At 41.0% G+C, this 19968-nt stretch overlaps 1 pseudogene; it reads left to right on the top strand.

Moving 5' to 3' along the window:
- LOC122030398 overlaps positions 1–19968 on the top strand; it is a 55097-nt pseudogene that overhangs the window by 18558 nt on the left and 16571 nt on the right.

The raw sequence follows: 19968 nt of genomic DNA, 5'->3' as shown, positions 1-19968 counted from the left end.
AAATTGAAATTTTCAACTAACAGAACTTTTCTAATAATAAAATCGGAGCTGAGTTCGATATTACCTCTTCCGATTACTTTAAGTTGACCATTGTTGCCGAATGCAACTGATCCTAAATTTTTTAGTTTGAGCTTTGAAAACTTCAATTTATCTCCAGTCATATGTCTGGAGCATCCACTATCCAACATCCATTGATCCAACTCCTACACATAAAGTGAATGAATTGGTTTCTTGTTAATGGATAAAAAGATAGTTTGACTGAAGTGGACTCCTTAGAATTTTATCTTATCCAGGCTAAGTTAACAATAATTGGTCATATTGTTGCAATTGTTTAGAAAAGTGTTTAAAGTTTTTTTTTTTTATTTATTATTATTATTAATTTAACTTGATTAACACTGTTTAGGTTGGAGATATTTGAATTAATTTGATTTTGAAGGATGTTTAACTTAACTTTAAGTAAGATTTAAAATTTAGTTTGCTTAGTCATTTCACCTGATCTAAATTGTCAATCAGGGAATCCTATAATTGATGTGAGATGATTTATTGTTGAATTCAGAGGTCTGGCTTAACTTTGTGTTAGATTCAGGTTTAGCTTTGGGTTCAACAAGTAAGCATTCTTTGGATAAACTTCTGGGCTATTGTGAGTTACAAGGAGCTCATTAAAGTAACCATGCCTTCGAGGTTTTCCAAATAATCCTACCCACTGAACTTAATACTAATCCTTGGTCTAACTAGTTAGGATCCATTTAAGGGTAGCTTCGGTCAGTTCCACTTGGCCAAATGCACCAGGTCGAAGCCATATCTTCCTAGACATGCGATGCCCAAGCTTCCCTAACGTACTATCATCCAAAAAATTTCACCAGTACTGTGGGTCAAGTTAAACCTAGCCCATTTTACCTAACCTTAATTACCCTGCCGGGTGGTCTACTCTTGGTTACCCTTATCGGGTATATTAAGTTCGGAGGTGTCAGATAATCTGGAGCCTTCCTTTTAATTTGATTTAATTACTTAATTTCGAATTTTGAATTTCATTTAATTTTTGAATTTAATTTTTGAATTTTGAATTTCGAATTTTGAATTTCATTTTTGAATTAATAATTTAATTTTTGAATTTATAATTGAATTTAATTTTTGAATTTATAATTTAATTTCGAATTTTTGATTTTATTTTTGAATTTATAATTTAATTTCGAATTTTGAATTTATAATTTAATTTCGAATTTTGAATTGAAGTTTTGAATTTATAATTTAATTTCGAATTTTTAAATTTTGAATTTATAATTTAATTTCGAATTTTGAATTTTGAATTTATAATTTAATTTCGAATTTTGAATTTTGAATTTATAATTTAATTTCGAATTTTGAATTTCATTTTTGAATTTATAATTTAATTTCGAATTTTGAATTGAATTTTTGAATTTATAGTTTAATTTCGAATTTTGAATTTCATTTTTGAATTTATAATTTAATTTCGAATTTTGAATTTAATTTATAATTTAATTTCGAATTTTTTATTTTTGAATTTATAATTTAATTTCGAATTTTGAATTGAATTTTTGAATTTATAGTTTAATTTCGAATTTTGAATTGAATTTTTGAATTTATAGTTTAATTTCGAATTATCGTTTTTCTCTTTGCTCCCCCTGGATCACAGCCTCGATATGGTCTATCGAGGTAATGTATTTGATCCTTCGGGACCCAGTATTGACCAAGTCCAACTTGATTGATCAATTTGGACTTGGGGACCCACGCTTGGGCTGTGTTACTACTTTGTTTGTTTATTAAGGATAAGTAAGATTTATATTTACTTTTATATCCTAGCCCAGTTCTATTGTAAATGACCCTTTGTGTCCCAAGAATTAAGTCCAAGTTCTTGGAGCCCAAAGAAAACCGTTCTAAAGTAGTTTTTAAATCTTTAACCTGATTTTTTAGACTTGAATTTTCTTCCTCAAGTTTATGAACTTGAGTTGGAAATTCAGTCTGACTCTGGTCAGGTAAGGTTTTAGTGTCAGCCACTTCTTTAAGGACAGATACTTCCTTTAGAAGTGACTTAACTTTCAGGTTTGACTTAGCTAATTTGCGCAATAAATAGCTAACTAAAATATTTAACCGGGAGATACTTACAGCGGGGTCTGGTCCTTCGGAAACGGATACGGATCCGTGGCTTTGCTCGGACTCCGCCTCGGACTCGCTCTCGCTTCCGGATTCGACGATTTGGTCCCGGGCCATTAATGCGAGTAAACTCGTCTGTTCGAGCTCGTCGTCGTCGTCCTCCGATGAAGATTCGCCCCATGTTGCCTTAAGGACCTTTTTCCTTCTTTGCTTTTTGACTTCCTTCAGGTTAGGACAGTTGGATTTGATGTGCCCTTTTTGGTTGCAGCCGTAGCATGTAACTTCAAACTTCATCTTTGAGTTCTGTGAACCTTCCTTCGTTTTTACTGCCTTTTTTAGATCTCTTTTGTTGAAGCCCTTCGTTTTGTAGAGCTTCTTCATGAGGTTTACCAGCTTGGTTGTAATTTCAATGTCTTCATCGTCTGAGTCTGGTTCAACCTCCGACTCCGGTTCCGTTCTTCGTCGTGATCTCGGTTCCCGTGTTCGACTTGTACCTGCAACCAACGCAATACCTTTCTCGGTTGGCTGTGCATTAGTCTGCTCATGAAGTTCAAATTCACAAAATAATTCGTCTAATTTTATTGAAGACAAGTCCTTGGAAACTTTGTAGGCATCTACCATTGATGCCCACAATGTGTTCCTTGGAAATGAGTTTAAAACATACCTTATGACGTCTCGATTCTCTATCTTCTGTCCGATTCCGTGAAGAGAATTGAGGATGTCTTGGATTCTCGCATGTAGAGAACTTGCCGTCTCGCCTTCCTGCATCTTTAGATTATATAATTTATTAAGTAAAAGATCTCTTTTACTTACCTTGGTGTCGTTAGTGCCTTCGTGGAGTTCGACTAGCTTTTCCCAGAGCTCCTTTGCGGAAGAGAACGGGCCGACTCTGTTGAGTTCTTCTTTGGTAAGGCCGCACTGGAGGGTGCAGGTAGCTTTGGCGTCGGCTTCCACCTTTTTGATTAGAGGGGTGTCCCACTTCTCGCAGGGGGTTGGATTGCCGTCGTCATCGGAAGGTAGCTGAAGTCCCGTCTTAATGATCATCCATGTTTCAAACTGAATCTTCAGATACGTCTCCATTCTTCCCTTCCAATAACCGAAATCATCTCCGGAGAATAGTGGGGGACGAACAGTACTGAACCCCTCTTGTTGAGCCATTTGTAATATGCAACAAAAACAACAAAAATATATGTTCCAAGACTACGTCTTGGATTAGTAGTGCGGGAATAAAGAATAGTAGTAATAACGAGCTCGAGTGGTGTTGCACCAACTTCGGGCAAAAGCCGATTCGATAAAAGAATTAGAATAAAGCTTTAAGGCTAAATTCTAATTGACTCTGAAAAATATAAAATCGAAAGAAAAATTTGTTTTGAAAGGTGGTTGCACCAATTCAAAACGACCCCGCTCTGATACCAATTGTTGGATCGAGACCACGCTAGAGGGGGGGTGAATAGCGTTCGTGGCTATTTCTTTCAATTCGTAAAACAAACGAGTAAAAGCGCAGCGGAATAAAGAAATAACAAACACAGAGAGACAGGAAGATTTACTTCGTTCGGAGCCTAAAGCGACTCCTACTCGAAGGCCCGCGATCCTTGATCGCTTTCCGTGGGCAACAACTATAAGCACGATAAAACTATTACAGATTAACTACAATTTAAAGCAGTAAACAGATTATACCGACAACAAAAGACTAAATCGAAGCTCCGGGTTGTCGGGGTGTCGTTGCAGCACTTTCTGGATCGAGTCGTTAGTAGCTTGTCGCAGGGAGATTACTTAGATTGTCGTTGTTTTCGTTGCCGGTTCTGGGCGCCTGGATCCCTTCCGGGCGCCTGGAGTGTGACGTGGCCAACCAACTAGGATGCTCCACGTGTCAACTTCGCGCAGGGGATAAACTTTGGTCCGGGCGCGGACTTGTTCCGGCGCCCGGATCCATCGGCGCCCGACGGCCTTTTCCGGCGGGTTCCTCACCGCAAACAAAAGTTAGTCCGAGCAAAACTCTGCAAGGCGGTGTTAGAATAAGACAAAACATCGTAAAGAAGAATTGACAGTCTTCGAACTGTCCGTTTCGACCGGAAATCCTAGGTCGACCTGACGCCTACTCTACGGGAACGCGTCCTCACCTACTCCACTCAGAGATTTACATTGATCCTCCAGATCGACTGGACTTTTGCTCAGCACTCGATGCTTCCGGACTTTCTGCTGGACATCCGCTTCCCGGCTAGTCCAGACTTTCACCTGGTTCGCGACACCATGACTTTCCACCTAGGGTTACCACCCCCTAGGACTTTTGCCTGAAGCCATCGACCTGCTAAGACTTTCCGCATAGGGTTACCACCCCCTATGACCTAGGGTTACCACCCCCTAGGGTTTTTCCCTTTGCCTAACCGCAGCTAGGACTTTCCTGAAATACACATTCAACCATGTTAGATTACAACAACCCTTAACTTTGAATCTTTTGTCATTATCAAAACTCAGGTTCGATCGTCGGATGCTTTCCGCACCAACACATATTTCCACCAACCTTCAGGTAGCTGATATATTTACTAAGACTTTGACATGACAACGTCATCAATTTCTAGTGGGCAAATTGATGCTTCTTGATCGACCATCATCAATTTAAGGGGGGATAACAATATATATGACAACTTACATCAAGGATGAAGCATATATGACAACATATATCAAGCCTTAATTAATAGCTATAAATATATTGTAATTAATAGTATAACTATACTGAAATTAGCCTGGATTTATGGTTGAAAATCTATCCTGTAAATCACTAACATTTTTTATATAATGAGAAGAACTCTCATGGTGAGAGCATTCAATCTAATTGACAAATATATTTTTTTACATAAATTTTAAAAAGACAAAATAAATTTATTTTTAAATTTAGGATAAAAAGATTAAAATAAGAGATTTTGATCTCAATTTAATAATTCTCAAGTTTCAAAAATAATATTTTTGTTAATACAACTATTAATTTACATGGATATAAAATATAAATTTTATCCGCAATGAAATTTTTTCTTTAGTTAGCTGGTTATTTTCTACCTTCTAACTGGGAATTAAGTAAAAATGGTTATCAGTTGTCATCAATAAAATAAGTAAAAAAGAAAAACTAAAAAAATATATATAATTTGTTTTTAGAAAGTAGAAGATAATATGAGATTTGCTATTGATAACTATATAAACAAAGTGATCAAAATTCTTGTAATAAGTTGTAACCTATTACTCTCAAATATTAATTGAAATAATCTTTTAATTGACATTATTATTATATTTAAAATAAAAAAGCATCAAATTATATTGACATAACACTATCTTTCCTGTCAAAGACTAAAACTCTAGCACAACTCTAGATTTTAAACTTTGGCTTAGACTACCATGTTAAGAGGCTGCACTTTTAGAACTTCCTTGTCTTGCCAAGAAGCCCTGCCTCTTGGATTTCTTGTGTCTAGAGACCATGGTTTTGAGACTTCTTTATATGCCTAGTATCGTACAACCTTGAGCTATAGGATTTTCCCTTGCCAAAAAGAATAGCCTCTTTCATTTGCCAAGAGGGCTAGCCTCTAGGACTTTACGTACCAAACATCCAATTAATCTTGATCTGTCAGCACTTCATCCAATGCGAACACATGGTGGACTTTTTTTTGGCAACAACTGTTGAATTTCTCCCTTGCCAATATTTGTTGGACTTTCCACTTACCAACAACTATTATATTTTCTCCATTGCCAAGTGTCCAACCAATCTAAGGTTCGCTTGGACTCCCCAATGTTTAATTATTTAGTTAATCTTATCATATCAACCTAACTAAAACTTTTTATTCAATCACATTGCATAATTATTAAATCAACTTACATGAAGAGAAAGATTTAACAAAGAATGGTATTTATGGGGGTTTTGAGGTGGGGGAGACTTTTGTAGGATTGTACATGCAGCTAGAGGAGGTGAAAAGGTGTGTATGGATTTTGTTGTTCATTTGATTTTGCTTTTCTACAATATGTAAGTATGCAGTGGAAATATGAAATAAATGAATATTCATAAATATAAAACTAGACAAACAAATACATAATATCACAGCTTTTTATGTAGTTTAGAATCCTTGGTTTATACTCCATAACCTATGATGTGTTGGTGGATTGCTCTCAGTAACATCGTTGTATTTTCTCTTCTCCAGACATCATTCGAAGGCGAAGAAATCTCTTACTTTCTATTCTTTTGCAACAAATATAAGAAGAATACAAACATACAACCAAACAATGAAAAAAAATGCAAGAATAAAAATTACACAAATAAAAATTGTTTTTTGGTCATTGTTTGATCATTATAGATTACTTAAGAAAGCTTGGATTGCAGCAACACTCTCTAAATCGAACATGAGCATTGGCTATGAACCATAAGATTAACTTATATATTCCTTTTGTTAGTGAGCTCGACTACTGAGTGTTGATCAATCAATTACTTTATATTCGTCGACAAAACCATAACACATTGTCATTTCACTTGGATCTGACCTGTTCATTAGTCCATCGGATGACTGGACTGTGACGCGTCTTTTTGCTTGGATCTGGACATGGCCATTCATTAACTGGTTCATTAGTTGACTGGTAGTCCAATATTAGTCGATTAAGCCTATTTACATGATTGCATTATCTGCTGACCGAATCTTTTGAGTTATCAATTAACTAAATTTTGTCAGTTGATTGCACCATTAGTTGATTGCTTGGCCGACATCAATTGACTGTTTTACCCTAAAATCAGACCAAACCACAACTTCGTGATCTCAAGTCCATTAGTCGACTGCTCCACTTCACTAGTCAATTGCTCCACTACAATAATCAACTGATACGCTGATTTGAGCCACGCTAAGGTAGAATTCATGCCGTGCCTGTCAATATATTCTTCTTTCTTTTTGTTATAGTTGTATATTCCTTGATTACCTCTCTAAGATTTCCATTATTGTTGTATATACCTATTGTAATTATTGTTGCATCTTTTTTCTTATATTAGACCCTAGCATTAATGGATTTGATAAGTTATAATTATAGTTGTATCTCTTCCTATATTAGACACTAAGATTAAAGAATTTGATAATTCTCGATGTTTATATATTATAATCCTCTTACTGAAATGAGATAGAAAAACATTTCCAGAAATTTTTGTTTATTTCTTTATCATGGTATAAGAGTCAAAACTTCATCTTGTGTTTGATTGCTTGTCTAGCTCTAAGACCTTAGTGTTTTATTCTTTTTCGTGTTCTTCTAGTCTATTTTCTTAAACCTGATCTCTTAGTACTTGTTTATAGTTGAATCATGTCTTTGGAACGATTTGAATGTTTTCTTGTTCGATTTAATGGCAAGAACTATTCTGCCTGGGCATTCCAAATCTTTGTTAAGTGAAAGGAATTATGAGATCATATTGATGGGACGAAATCTGCACCTACCAACGAGGAGATATATGTGAAATGGGAGGTGAAGGATGCTTAGTTTATGTCTTGGATCCTTGGAAGTGTGGAACCCTCCATACTTCTCAATCTCAAGCCTTATAAGACCTCTAGAGAAATGTGAGATTACTTGAAGAAAATTTACAACCAAAGCAATACAGCATGAAGGTTTCAATTGGAACTCGAGTTGGGTCAGCTCAATGAAGGAAGTATGTCAATCCAAGAGTTTTATCTTCCTTTGGAAATCTTTAGACTGAGTACACCGATATTGTGTATGCAAGTGTACCTCCTGAAGGACTCATTGTTATTCAAAGTGTACATGATGATGGATCGAAAGCGCTAGAGGGGGGGGGGGGTGAATAGCGCTCGTGGCTATTTTAACGTTTTTCGGAAATCATAAAAGAGTTACTCAGCGGAAAGTAAAAGCAAACACAACAGACACAGATGTTTTACTTCGTTCGGAGCCTATGGCGACTCTTACTCGAAGGCCCGCGGTCCTTGACCGCTTTCGATGGGCAACAACTATAATATCGGAAAGATTACAATTTGAATTACAATTAATGCAATAAGTAAACTAATACCGACAACAAAAGATCGAAGAGTCTGAGCTTCGGGTTGTCGACGTCGAGTAGTAGCGCTTCAAGGTCGTCTCGTTGGCAGCACTTCACAGAAGAAAGCTTAGAATGTCTTGTCATTGAAGCTGCACCTCAACCCTCTTTTTATATGAGGTTCCGGGCGCCTGGGACCTTTCCGGGCGCCTGGAGTGTGACGTGGCCAGCCAACTAAGTTGCTCCACGTGGTGAAGTCGCGCAGGGGATAAAGTTTGGTCGCGGGCGCCCGGATCCATTCTGGGCGCCCGGACCACCTTTTTCCAGCAAGTTCCTCTCCTGCATAACAAGGTTAGTCCGAGCAAATACCCTACAAGACAGTGTTAGAATATGATAAAACATAGTAAAGAAAAACTGACAGTCTTCGGACTGTCCGAGTCTGACTTCGGATTCCTAACCGGAAACCCTAGGTCGACCCGACGCCTACTGTTCCCTCTACGGGGAACGCGTCCTCACCTACTCCCCTCAGGAGAGATTACCTGATGCCAGTCCGGTCCTCCAGACCGACTGGACTTTTCGCCTAGGGTTACCACCTCCTAGGACCTAGGGTTACCGCCCCCTAGGGTTTTCCTCCACCTAGGGTTACCGCCCCCTAGGACCTAAGGTTACCGTCCCTTAGGGTTTTCCTCCACCTAGGGTTACCGCCCCCTAGGACCTAAGGTTACCACCCCTTAGGGTTTTTCACCTGCCTAACCGCAGCTAGGACTTTCCTGAGACACTCATTTAAACATGTTAGATCACACACTAACTTAACTTTGAATCCTTTGCTATTATCAAAACTAAGGTTCGATCGTCGGATGCTTCCTGCACCAACAATCTCCCCCTTTTTGATAATGGCAACCGAAGTTCAACGTTAAGTAAAAATATGCAGTTATGTATAAGCACAAGAAACAAGATAAGCAAGATAAGCATAAACATAGCTCCCCCTTAATATAAGTTATTTTCTTTGAATTTTTTTACTAATAGCCATAGCTCCCCCTTAATACAAGCTCCCTTTAAAATATTTTTTTTGAATTTCTCTACTCTCCCCCTTTGCCATATATAAAAAATGAGCTAGTTTTGAAAAAAAAACTTAACTTTTCTAGATAGTATTTTGAGGAGTTTCCAAAATTTTCACAGGAAAATTTTCAAAACACAATTTTCAACTTCAGAAATTTTCTAGAAAAAATATTCAGGTTTTTAAAGAAAATTTCCAAGGAAGATTGTCAACTTAAAAAAAAATTCCAAAGCTTTAAAATTTTTTTAACTTAATGAATTTTCAAAAAGGTTTCAGCTTAAATAACTTTCTAACAAGATTTAAAAAGGATTGTCAGAATAGAGGACACTTGAAAGTTTTAAATTTGGAGAAAGTTTTTGAGAAAGCTGCTTTGAAATGAATTTCAAGAATACTTATGGCAAAGGAGAAACCTTATTTTTTAACAGCTTCCCATTTTATTTTAGTAAGGTATCAGAGCCCTAAAGTCCAAGCATGAGTCAAGATTTGTTTTGATCAGGTATCAGATCCCTTAAGTACAGACATGCTTAAACTTATTATTTCCTTCACCAACTGTCTAACCGTTTAGCTACTTGCTGATTGCCTAGAGGGCAACAGTGTTCACTTGGTTAGTCAAGTCAAGTCAATTGATCCAGTTAGATTTGACTAAGGCTGGAAGACTTGATTTGATTACTTTTAATCACGTATTTAACGCCCAGACTCATATTGATGCACAGAAATAAGCATTCTCGAGTCCAGGCTGTACCCTATGCATCTTACCCCGTTCTATGTTTTACAAACACAATCAAGGTATACCTAGGTGTTTGTGAGATGCTCTGGCTGAGTCCTGGGGGAACATGATTTCTAGGGGAAAATCCTAGGCTAAATCCAACTTTTGAAAGTCTAGTAAACTGGGGATTGTGAAAAATCAGTTTTGCCTAGAATTTCAAAAAAACATGTGATTAAGAGACTGATCTATTGGATTAAGGTATAATCAATCAAGTCTGAAGTAAAAAGTCGACATAGATAAAAGAGTCATAATAGTGAGTCATAATAGAACTGCTACATGCTGCTACATGCTGTGCTAGAGTCATAATAGAGCTACAGTCGGAGCTACTGAGATGATGAGGGAAGTGGTCCGGAACCCAGCGACCGAAGTAGTGTCAGGAGCTCAGTGTGACGAGCCCGATCGTCCTCTCGTAGATCTCGGCGTAGGTCGGAGAGCTCCTGCCGTACGTCTCGTCGTAAGTCGGAGACCTCCTGTCGGACCTCTCGTCGAAGATCGGAGACCTCTCGCCGCATGGCCTGATGAAACTCGGAGCTCTCGTTCTGGAGACTCGACATAGCCCTCTCTAGTCCGGAAACTCGATCAGCTAGAGTGCGGGGAGTTGGGTGTGGTGCTCGAGGTGGTGGTGGGGCAGGAGCAACCTCCTCAGGAAATAGTGCCAACATGAACTCATCATGCTCTGCCTCCTCCGTCTGCTGGTGCTGTGCCCCCCTTCGCCAGGACATGGTACCCTCATCGTCTATATAGATATTTGCTAGGGAAAAGTTCCTAGCTCCTATGATGTCAAACTCGGTCATATGGCGGATGTCACCTCTGGTGACATCAATGTGCAATGAGGACATGTAAGCTGTCAGAATGTGACAATAAGGCATATGTACTCGTCTGCTGGTCACGTATCCAGCTGCGTAAATAATAGTGGAAAAGATGTGTAGGCTGATGTTTATGTCTAACCTATGACACAGGGCATAGAGAAGAAAGGAGTGAAATGGACGCATCACCGCAATGTCGTGAGTGGTCAGCGGTAGAATACAAAGCACTTGTAAAATACCGAAAATAGGCGAATATTAATAAGAGAATTTTCCGGAATTTTTGGAAATTTTTTGGGAATTTTTCGGAGCTCGTATGGACGGGTTAACGTGGACAAAAAAATGGGGGCCGGAAAAGCCTGTTTAGGCTACCCATTTAAGCGAGGAATTGTTTCTTTTATAAATTCTTTTTTTTTCTTATTTCTTTTTCTTTCCTCTCATCCTCGCCGAAAACCCGCGCCCTCTTCCCTTCTTCTCCCCGACGCCGCCCGACGATCCTTGCCCTAACCGCCGGCCCGGCGGTTTCTTCCTCGCCGCCCACCCACTTCTTCTTCATCTCCTTCATTTTATTCCTCCTGAGCCGCACCCTTGGTGCCCTAGACGAGCACACCGACGCCACTGCCGATCCACCGCAAGCGCGTCTGTGCCCTAGTGCCGGCGCCATCGTCGACCACCCGGAGTCCTAGTTTTGCCGTGGAGTTCCTAGCGCCGGCCACTGGTGCCCTAGCCGTGCCACTGCCGCACGGAAGTGCCGCCGGCATTCTCTGTGCTTGTGCCCTAGCGAGCCCGACGCCACTTCCTTGCCTCTGCCGTCGCCCCTTCCTGTGGAGATCCCACATCCGACACCACTCGACTGTCGCTTCTCTGCTCTGATTGGTGTCGGACAGGAGCAAGGAGCCGAGCCCTCTTCCCATCAGCTAATCGTCGATGCTGACCAAGCTTCTGTTCCCCATCTTTTGCTCTCTTCCGGCTGAGCATCGCCATTGATTCCTTGTTCTTGAGCCGTGCCCTAGATCCTAGCCAACAAGGTGAGTTGGTTGTACTGGAAACGCTTGGTTGCACACTTGATTTTCCCCCTTCTGATCTGATCCAGCAGGTGTAGGGTTTCAGTGGAGCAGTGGTCACGGCTGTGAGGGAGAGGAAGGCTCTGCCGTGAAGTATTCCAACAGCAAACCTTGAGTTCCAGCACAAAACACGGTTGTGAAATGAGGTAAAGAGTAGAGAATTGTAACCTGGTTGTGGATTTAGTGTATTTGAAAATATTTGTTGTAGATTATGTTTCGAATTAGAGGATTTGGATAGATAATCATGTGGATCTTGGTAAGGAACATGATTATGATACATGAAATTAAGGTTTTGCCCTAATTTAGGGTTAAAGCATTTATTTAGCTATTTATAGGAATTTAGCTAAATAATCGTATACCCGTTGGATGCAGGACACTGATACGAGGCAAGTGTTCCGATGTGGAGACAGTTCAACTACGACCTATCATTAAAGGCGGGTACCTCTTGACTTATCATTTATGATATTGTCTTTGGATATGCATAGTACTTTATAACTACAAGCAATGAACATGTTTGCCTTTGGTATGTCACTGTTTGATATTCATAACATGATAGGTTTGTCGCCTCTAATGTATTCGTGCTTATGTCTCGTGATTTGTTGCCATGAGTATCTTAGTTTCTAGAGTAACATACCATGCTTTACTGAGGTTAGGGTTAGGCTCTGGATTTTTTTTGTTTCTGGCATGTGTATCCAAATTATCTGATACTTAGGTTTTTATGCCATGCTTGGATTGTGTATTTCTATTGGTATATCGTATATGATTCATGTACCTAGATCTTGTGGCTTTGATCTGTGCATATTGTTGGTACATATGCTATGGAAGGGGGATATGTTTAGGATCTAGGTTGTTATACCTTAGAGGACCTGTATACCCTAGATCCGTGGATTTGACCTACTGATACTGTGGTACCCATATTATGTATATATGGATTTTTCTATGCTGATCAGGATATTCCATACTTATTATGTTCAGGACATAGGTTTTTGATATTCTATCTGACCTGTGTACTCTAGATCTTGGTATGTGACCATCGATTTTACCGTACTCATTTTATATATATGGATATGGTTATGTTGATCAGTTTTGCTATGCTTAGTGTCATGCATCATGATTGCATGCTGTGCGATTGTCGGCTCCACTATGGTTGAGCCCATCGCCAGTTACATGTACTGCACACACCACCACTTATGGATTAGTGGTTTATCAGGCAGGTGTGTGGCGGTTCTGCTGTTGGCTCCGTGGGTCAGGTGACTCAGCGTGGTAGCCGGCAGACAGTTCCGCTCTGTTTGGCTCCGCTGGCATTTAGTGTAGCAGCGTGGTAGCCGGCAGACGTTGGACTCTATTTGGCTCCGTTGGTCAGGTGACTCAGCGTGGTAGCCGGTAGAGATACCTCCCCGTTATCGTGTACCGGGAGATAAGAGCATTGAGCTCCCCTATTTATGATTTGGGGTCAGGACAGGAGTACTCCGACAGCATCCCGTCCACTCGGTCACTCATAAGGAGTAGTGACGACAGAGTGCACGGTTGTCACAGCCCTACCCACTCGGTCTCACCATTTGTGTGTGAGATGACTGACTGGCGTCAGGGGTGACCAGGACGCATCATTAGCATCATATGCATTGATGCATTTATATTCTTATGATTGTGTTTGCTGCATTTGGTTGCTGTATTTTTGTTGGATGCATACTTTTGACCTGCATACAAGATTATTGACACTTTCGGTTTGACGACCCTTTTGTTTGGAGAGGAGTTCCTGGTGAGTACAGCTTCCTCAGTTACCTTTCAGTTTTGCATATTCCCTATGTATGATTAGGAAGCTGTATTCCATGTTTGTTGCTGTTAGATATATCTTACTACTCATGTCCATTGGTATTCGCTGAGTTGTTGAACTCACCCCCGTGGACACTATCTTTTCAGGTACCAGGTATTTATGGTGTCGCTTGGAGCATCCTGTCTGCTGGTCCCCGCGTCACATCAGAAGACATATCGCTGCCTTTCTGTTGTTTTATCTTGGTATATGAAATTTCTGATTTTGTTTCCGGGTGTTATGTTGTTGGTTGTGTAAGCCTAGCCGGCTAGCAGTTTTGTGTTTGGTTGTATTTGGTTTCTGTCAGTTTTTGTTGTGTTTTGGTTTTGGTACAGCAGAGTGGGCTGCTTTACTTTTAACTGCGTGGTTGTGTCAGCCAGAGGCTGAATTTGATATTAACTGCGTGGTTTTTGTTTTCTTTTATTGTTATGATTCCAGCCGCATGTGGCTGAGGTATATTATGCCTGTAGAAGTGCTTCAGATTGTCACCCATACAGAGGAGGTGCTGCCGAAATTTCTTCGGACAGGGACTCCTCTGGGGCGTGACAATTTAAGTGGTATCAGAGCAGGTATACGATACTTGCTATATGTTCTGGATTTTCGAGATGTATCTGATACCAATTTATTTGGTATCAGAGATCGACTTACGAGTCTTATTCTCCTTGTGTTTCGGATTTCGTGTTTTGGTCTTCTCGATTTGACTTTTCGGGTTTTGGGACCTGGCAGCAGCAGGACATCTCCAAGCTATAGGAGGTATGTTGGTATATACTGTTTTCCTACCTTTCTGTTAGTATATGCCCTATATTACAGTTTATCATCTGTATTAGCATTCTTTATTAGTATTTGTCTGGTTGTTGTAGCACATATTATATGTGATGGGATAGCCACTGATCTTGATCGACCTTAATAGAGATTAAGGAATATAGTCTCTGCTGATTTTTCATATCATATCATTAGTAGTATTAGCTTATGTTACTACTAATTGGTTAGGAGATGGAGGCACATACCAGACTCTGTTATTATTAGTGTGTAGTAGATAGTACCTTCATATTCATGTTGACTAGTCAGTAGAATACCGATATACTTTAGTTAGTTTTCGTCGGTAGATGATTATTGTACTCTGGTTAGATCGGTCAATAGAAAACTGATTTACACATATTGACTTGGGGTAGTCGTGGGTTGATTTACCTTAGACGCTTGTAGAGGCTTTATTTGTTCTTGATTAGTTAGTTGATGACCGATTAGTTTTGTTGATCCGATCAGTAGGGGATTGACCTACTTTACTTTTAGATGTTTGAATCTTGGGTTATTCGTGCTTAGTTGGATATCTTGAGCACATCGAGTACCTAGCTTATACTGACGTGGGAAAGGACTGAATTAGCCATATACTATTGTCGGTTTGGTCAGTTGATAGAGGATCGATGTATCTTATTCCATGGGTACTTTAATTTTAGACTGTATGTACCTAATGGGATAACTTAGAAGGTGGCATAGGATTTGTGTGGCAGATTGGATTAAATATGCTGATTCTGCATATCTATGTAGTGTGTACAGGCGATTATTACGGGTTGTAGGAGCGTTTTGATGGACGATCTAATTGTATGTAGTGGGTGCATACTTTTCCAGTTATGATTGTTGTGGGTTTCTAGTAGATTATACCCGAGTGGTTTGGTTGGTTTATTGAAGATATCTTATCGATTTAATCTGAGTTGTGATATGAGCAGATGTGTTTGGTGTGGTATCTGAGGTATATTGTTGCTTATGTTTGATATGTGAGTGCACTTGGGTTTAGTATGCTTTATTGGAAGTTGATGTTGATTATACTCTTGGCATAGGCGAATATATGTCATGTGAGTGTTGTTTGAGATGTATTGTCGAATATACCTACGATGATTATGCACACGGGTTCGATATGTAATGTTGAGGGTATTACACTGATTTTTACCTGTGTTATGAGTATGTTGATGTGTACTAATTGGAGGATTATGTCGATCATACATGTGTTGAGTGTGCCAGGTGTATGGTGGGTAGTATCATGATGATTCTACCTATGTTGAATGTAGAATGCTTGGTGTCTACATTATGTTATTGTTTGTATTACCCTGTCAACTACTTCTCCTATTAGTGGGTGACTGACCCACTAGGATGATGATAGAGTTGACTATGGATTTGATTTGCTTACTAGGTTGCTATACCCTAGGCTAACCACAGTGATATGTGGTAGAGAGATTTCGTGCAGCCTCAAACTGAATAGTTAGGTGTTTGGGCACTTATGTATTGTTGTGGTAGAGCGTAGCTCCCACATGTTATGGATCGTTTGTGGTAGAGCGTAGCTTCCACATATTCTGGATTCCCACATATTTAGGGATTGTTTTGTAGTGGAGCGTTGCTCCTACATATTGCGGATTGTTTGTAGCGGAGCATTGCTCCCATATTTATTGTGGATACATATTTTGGATTATTTGTGGTGGAGCGTTGCTCCCACATATGGAGGATTTCTTGTGGTAGAGCGTTGCTCCCACATATGTGGTGTTTCGTGTGATAGAGCATTTCTCTCACACTAGAGGATCTATTCTTTGGTGATTATATATCGTTGGTGATCAGATCTGTTTATTATTGAGGATCTTATGATTAGGAATGTCTGTGATACGGACATTATGTGTCTTGGTTTTACCATTAGTGCTTGCAGTGCCCTAGATATTATCATGGACTCGATGATTTGGGTATCCCTAGGATGTTTGGATTGGTTTCCATTATCTTTGTTGACGATGTGGTGATATATTTCTGATCCGTGGTGGGTCACGTACACCATCTTTGCATAGTTCTAGAGATGTTTTGTCGGAAATGTCTATATGTGAAGATCAGTAGTGTGTATTTTTTGTTGTCTTCTGTGAGATGTTTGAGACACACGGTCACCAGTAGGAGTGTACCGTGGTTTCCATAGGAGATAGAGGTTGTTATCGTTGGGAGTAGACGGAGTCTATAGAAGAGGCTCGCAACTTCCTTTGGTTTGACTCGATATTTCCGGAGATACGTTGAGGGTTTCTCTCGGATTGTTATGCCACTGACACGTCTGACCAGAAAGGGCGTGAAGTTTACTTGGATTGAGGATTTCAAGACCAGCTTCCAGGAGCTGAAGCGGAGACTAGTGTCGGCTTCGATTTTTGGTTTTACCTTCTGGAGAGAACGGATTCGTGCTCTATACCGACGCATCTCTACAGGGTTGAGCGCTGTTTTGATGCAGCACGGCAGGGTAGTCTCCTACTTCTCTGTAGTTGAGGGAGTATGAGGAGAACTACCCAGTACATGACTTGTGATTGAATGCCAGTATGTTTGACTTGAAGATTTGGCAGCATTATCAGTGCGGTGTTACAATTGAGATTCTCACTGACCATAAGAATCTCAAATGTCTGTTCACTCAGCAGGAACTTAATCTCCGACAGAGGAGATGGATGAAGTTCCTGAAGGATTTTGATTGTACCATTAGCTATCACCTAGGAAAAGCTAATGTGGTTGTCGACGCACTTAGCCGGAAGTCTAGAGTGACTTTGGCTTGCCACCGAGTTGTGGTCACAGACTGGTTACCATGGTTGCTCAATCGTCGATCAGGACGAGGATCCGAGAGCCCTAGGCTGTATTTGCGGGTTATTTGCAGCCAGATAGCTTCCGGAGTTCACACGAGACGAGGAGGGTATTATATACTTCCGAGGTAGATTATGCGTACCTCAGTCTCATCCGGTCTTATAAGAGTTACTTCCGGAGGCTCATCGCTCATGATTTGCTGTCCACCGAGGCGGTACCCGTGTGTACCAAGATTTGAGGTGTTTCTATTGGTGGAACGACATGAAGGAAGACATCGCGGATTTTGTAGCTAGATGTCTCGTCAGTCAGAGATTTGCCGGCTTACTTCAGCAGATTTCTATTCCTGAGTGGAAATGAGAACATATTACTAAGGACTTTGTGGTGAGTTTGTCGAGGACATAACGAGACCAAGACGCGATTTGGGTAATCGTTGATTAATTAACCAAATCCGCGCACTTTTTAGCGATCCGGAAGACTGATTTCCTGGATCGATTGGTAGATCTGTTTTGCCGGGAGATCATCAGATCACATGGTGTCCCGTTGACTATTATTTCGGATAGAGGCCCCTGTTTCACGTCTCGTTTCTGGCAGAGTCTACAGCAGCCTTTAGGCACTGAGCTATGTTACAGTACAGTTTTCCATCCGCAGATAGATGGACAGTCAGAGCGGACCTTTCAGACTCTAGAGGATTTGCAGAGATCGTGTGTGTTGGATTTTGGAGGCAGTTGGGAGGACCATCTGCCATTTGTAGAGTTCGCCTACAACGACAGCTTTCTTTTGGCTATCCGGATGGCACCGTTTGAAGCGTTGTAAGGTAGGTCTTATAGGGCATCCACCCTCTGGGATGAGGTTGGGGAGACCCAGTTGATGGGACCTCATAGAGCTCAGCAGAACGAAGAGTTGGTCCGTATTATCAGACGGATGATGTTAGAGGCACAGGATCGCCAGAAGTGTTATGCTGATCGAAGATGCAGACCCCTAGCGTTCTCTATTGGCGACCATGTATTTCTGCGAATTTCACCCACAAAAGAAGCGAAGAGATTTGGCTTCAGAGGTAAGCTAGCTCCGCGATACATTGGACCTTTCCAGATCTCGGAAAGGATTGGAGTGGTAGTTTACCGGTTGGCACCACCATCGTTCCTGGCAGGAGTTCATGACGTATTTCAGGTATCTATGCTGAGGAGATACATAGCAGACTCAGCTCACGTGTTGTCTGATATCACAGTTCCTATTCATCCTGACGTCATTTATGAGGAGATTCCGGTACGGATTCTAGACCGGAAAGAGCGTCAGTTGTGGAACAAGACTATCCTGCTGGTTAACGTCAGATGACAGCATCATTCGGACGAGGAGGCTACTTGGGAGCTTGAGGATACGATCCGAGCTCGATATCCTCATCTTTTCACTTGAGGTATGTGATTCGGTTACCGTTCAACATTTATACTTTCTGTTTATTGTTAGTACTTGCTGATGGTAGATAACTGAAATTTGGGGACCAAACTTTTATTAGTGGGGGAGAATGTAAAATACCGAAAATAGGCGAATATTAATAAGGGAATTTTTGGAAATTTTTCGGGAATTTTTCGGAGCTCGTATGGACGAGTTAACGGGGACAAAAAAATGGGGGCCGGAAAAGCCTGTTTAGGCTACCCATTTAAGCGAGGAATTGTTTCTTTTATAAATTCTTTTTTTTTCTTATTTCTTTTTCTTTCCTCTCATCCTCGCCGAAAACCCGCGCCCTCTTCCCTTCTTCTCCCCGACGCCGCCCGACGATCCTTGCCCTAACCGCCGGCCCGGCGGTTTCTTCCTCGCCGCCCACCCACTTCTTCTTCATCTCCTTCATTTTATTCCTCCTGAGCCGCACCCTTGGTGCCCTAGACGAGCACACCGACGCCACTGCCGATCCACCGCAAGCGCGTCTGTGCCCTAGTGCCGGCGCCATCGTCGACCACTCGGAGTCCTAGTTTTGCCGTGGAGTTCCTAGCGCCGGCCACTGGTGCCCTAGCCGTGCCGCTGCCGCACGGAAGTGCCGCCGGCATTCTCTGTGCTTGTGCCCTAGCGAGCCCGACGCCACTTCCTTGCCTCTGCCATCGCCCCTTCCTGTGGAGATCCCACATCCGACACCACTCGACTGTCGCTTCTCTGCTCTGATTGGTGTCAGACAGGAGCAAGGAGTCGAGCCCTCTTCCCATCAGCTAATCGTCGATGCTGACCAAGCTTCGGTTCCCCATCTTTTGCTCTCTTCCGGCTGAGCATCGCCATTGATTCCTTGTTCTTGAGCCGTGCCCTAGATCCTAGCCAACAAGGTGAGTTGGTTGTACTGGAAACGCTTGGTTGCACACTTGATTTTCCCCCTTCTGATCTGATCCAGCAGGTGTAGGGTTTCAGTGGAGCAGTGGTCACGGCTGTGAGGGAGAGGAAGGCTCTGCCGTGAAGTATTCCAACAGCAAACCTTGAGTTCCAGCACAAAACACGGTTGTGAAATGAGGTAAAGAGTAGAGAATTGTAACCTGGTTGTGGATTTAGTGTATTTGAAAATATTTGTTGTAGATTATGTTTCGAATTAGAGGATTTGGATAGATAATCATGTGGATCTTGGTAAGGAACATGATTATGATACATGAAATTAAGGTTTTGCCCTAATTTAGGGTTAAAGCATTTATTTAGCTATTTATAGGAATTTAGCTAAATAATCGTATACCCGTTGGATGCAGGACACTGCTCCGAGACCAGTGTTCCGATGTGGAGACAGTTCAACTACGACCTATCATTAAAGGCG

Source organism: Zingiber officinale, chromosome 10B (genome assembly GCF_018446385.1).
Source record: "Zingiber officinale cultivar Zhangliang chromosome 10B, Zo_v1.1, whole genome shotgun sequence".
NCBI lineage: Eukaryota > Viridiplantae > Streptophyta > Magnoliopsida > Zingiberales > Zingiberaceae > Zingiber > Zingiber officinale.
This window is presented reverse-complemented; position numbering and strand designations above follow the sequence as displayed.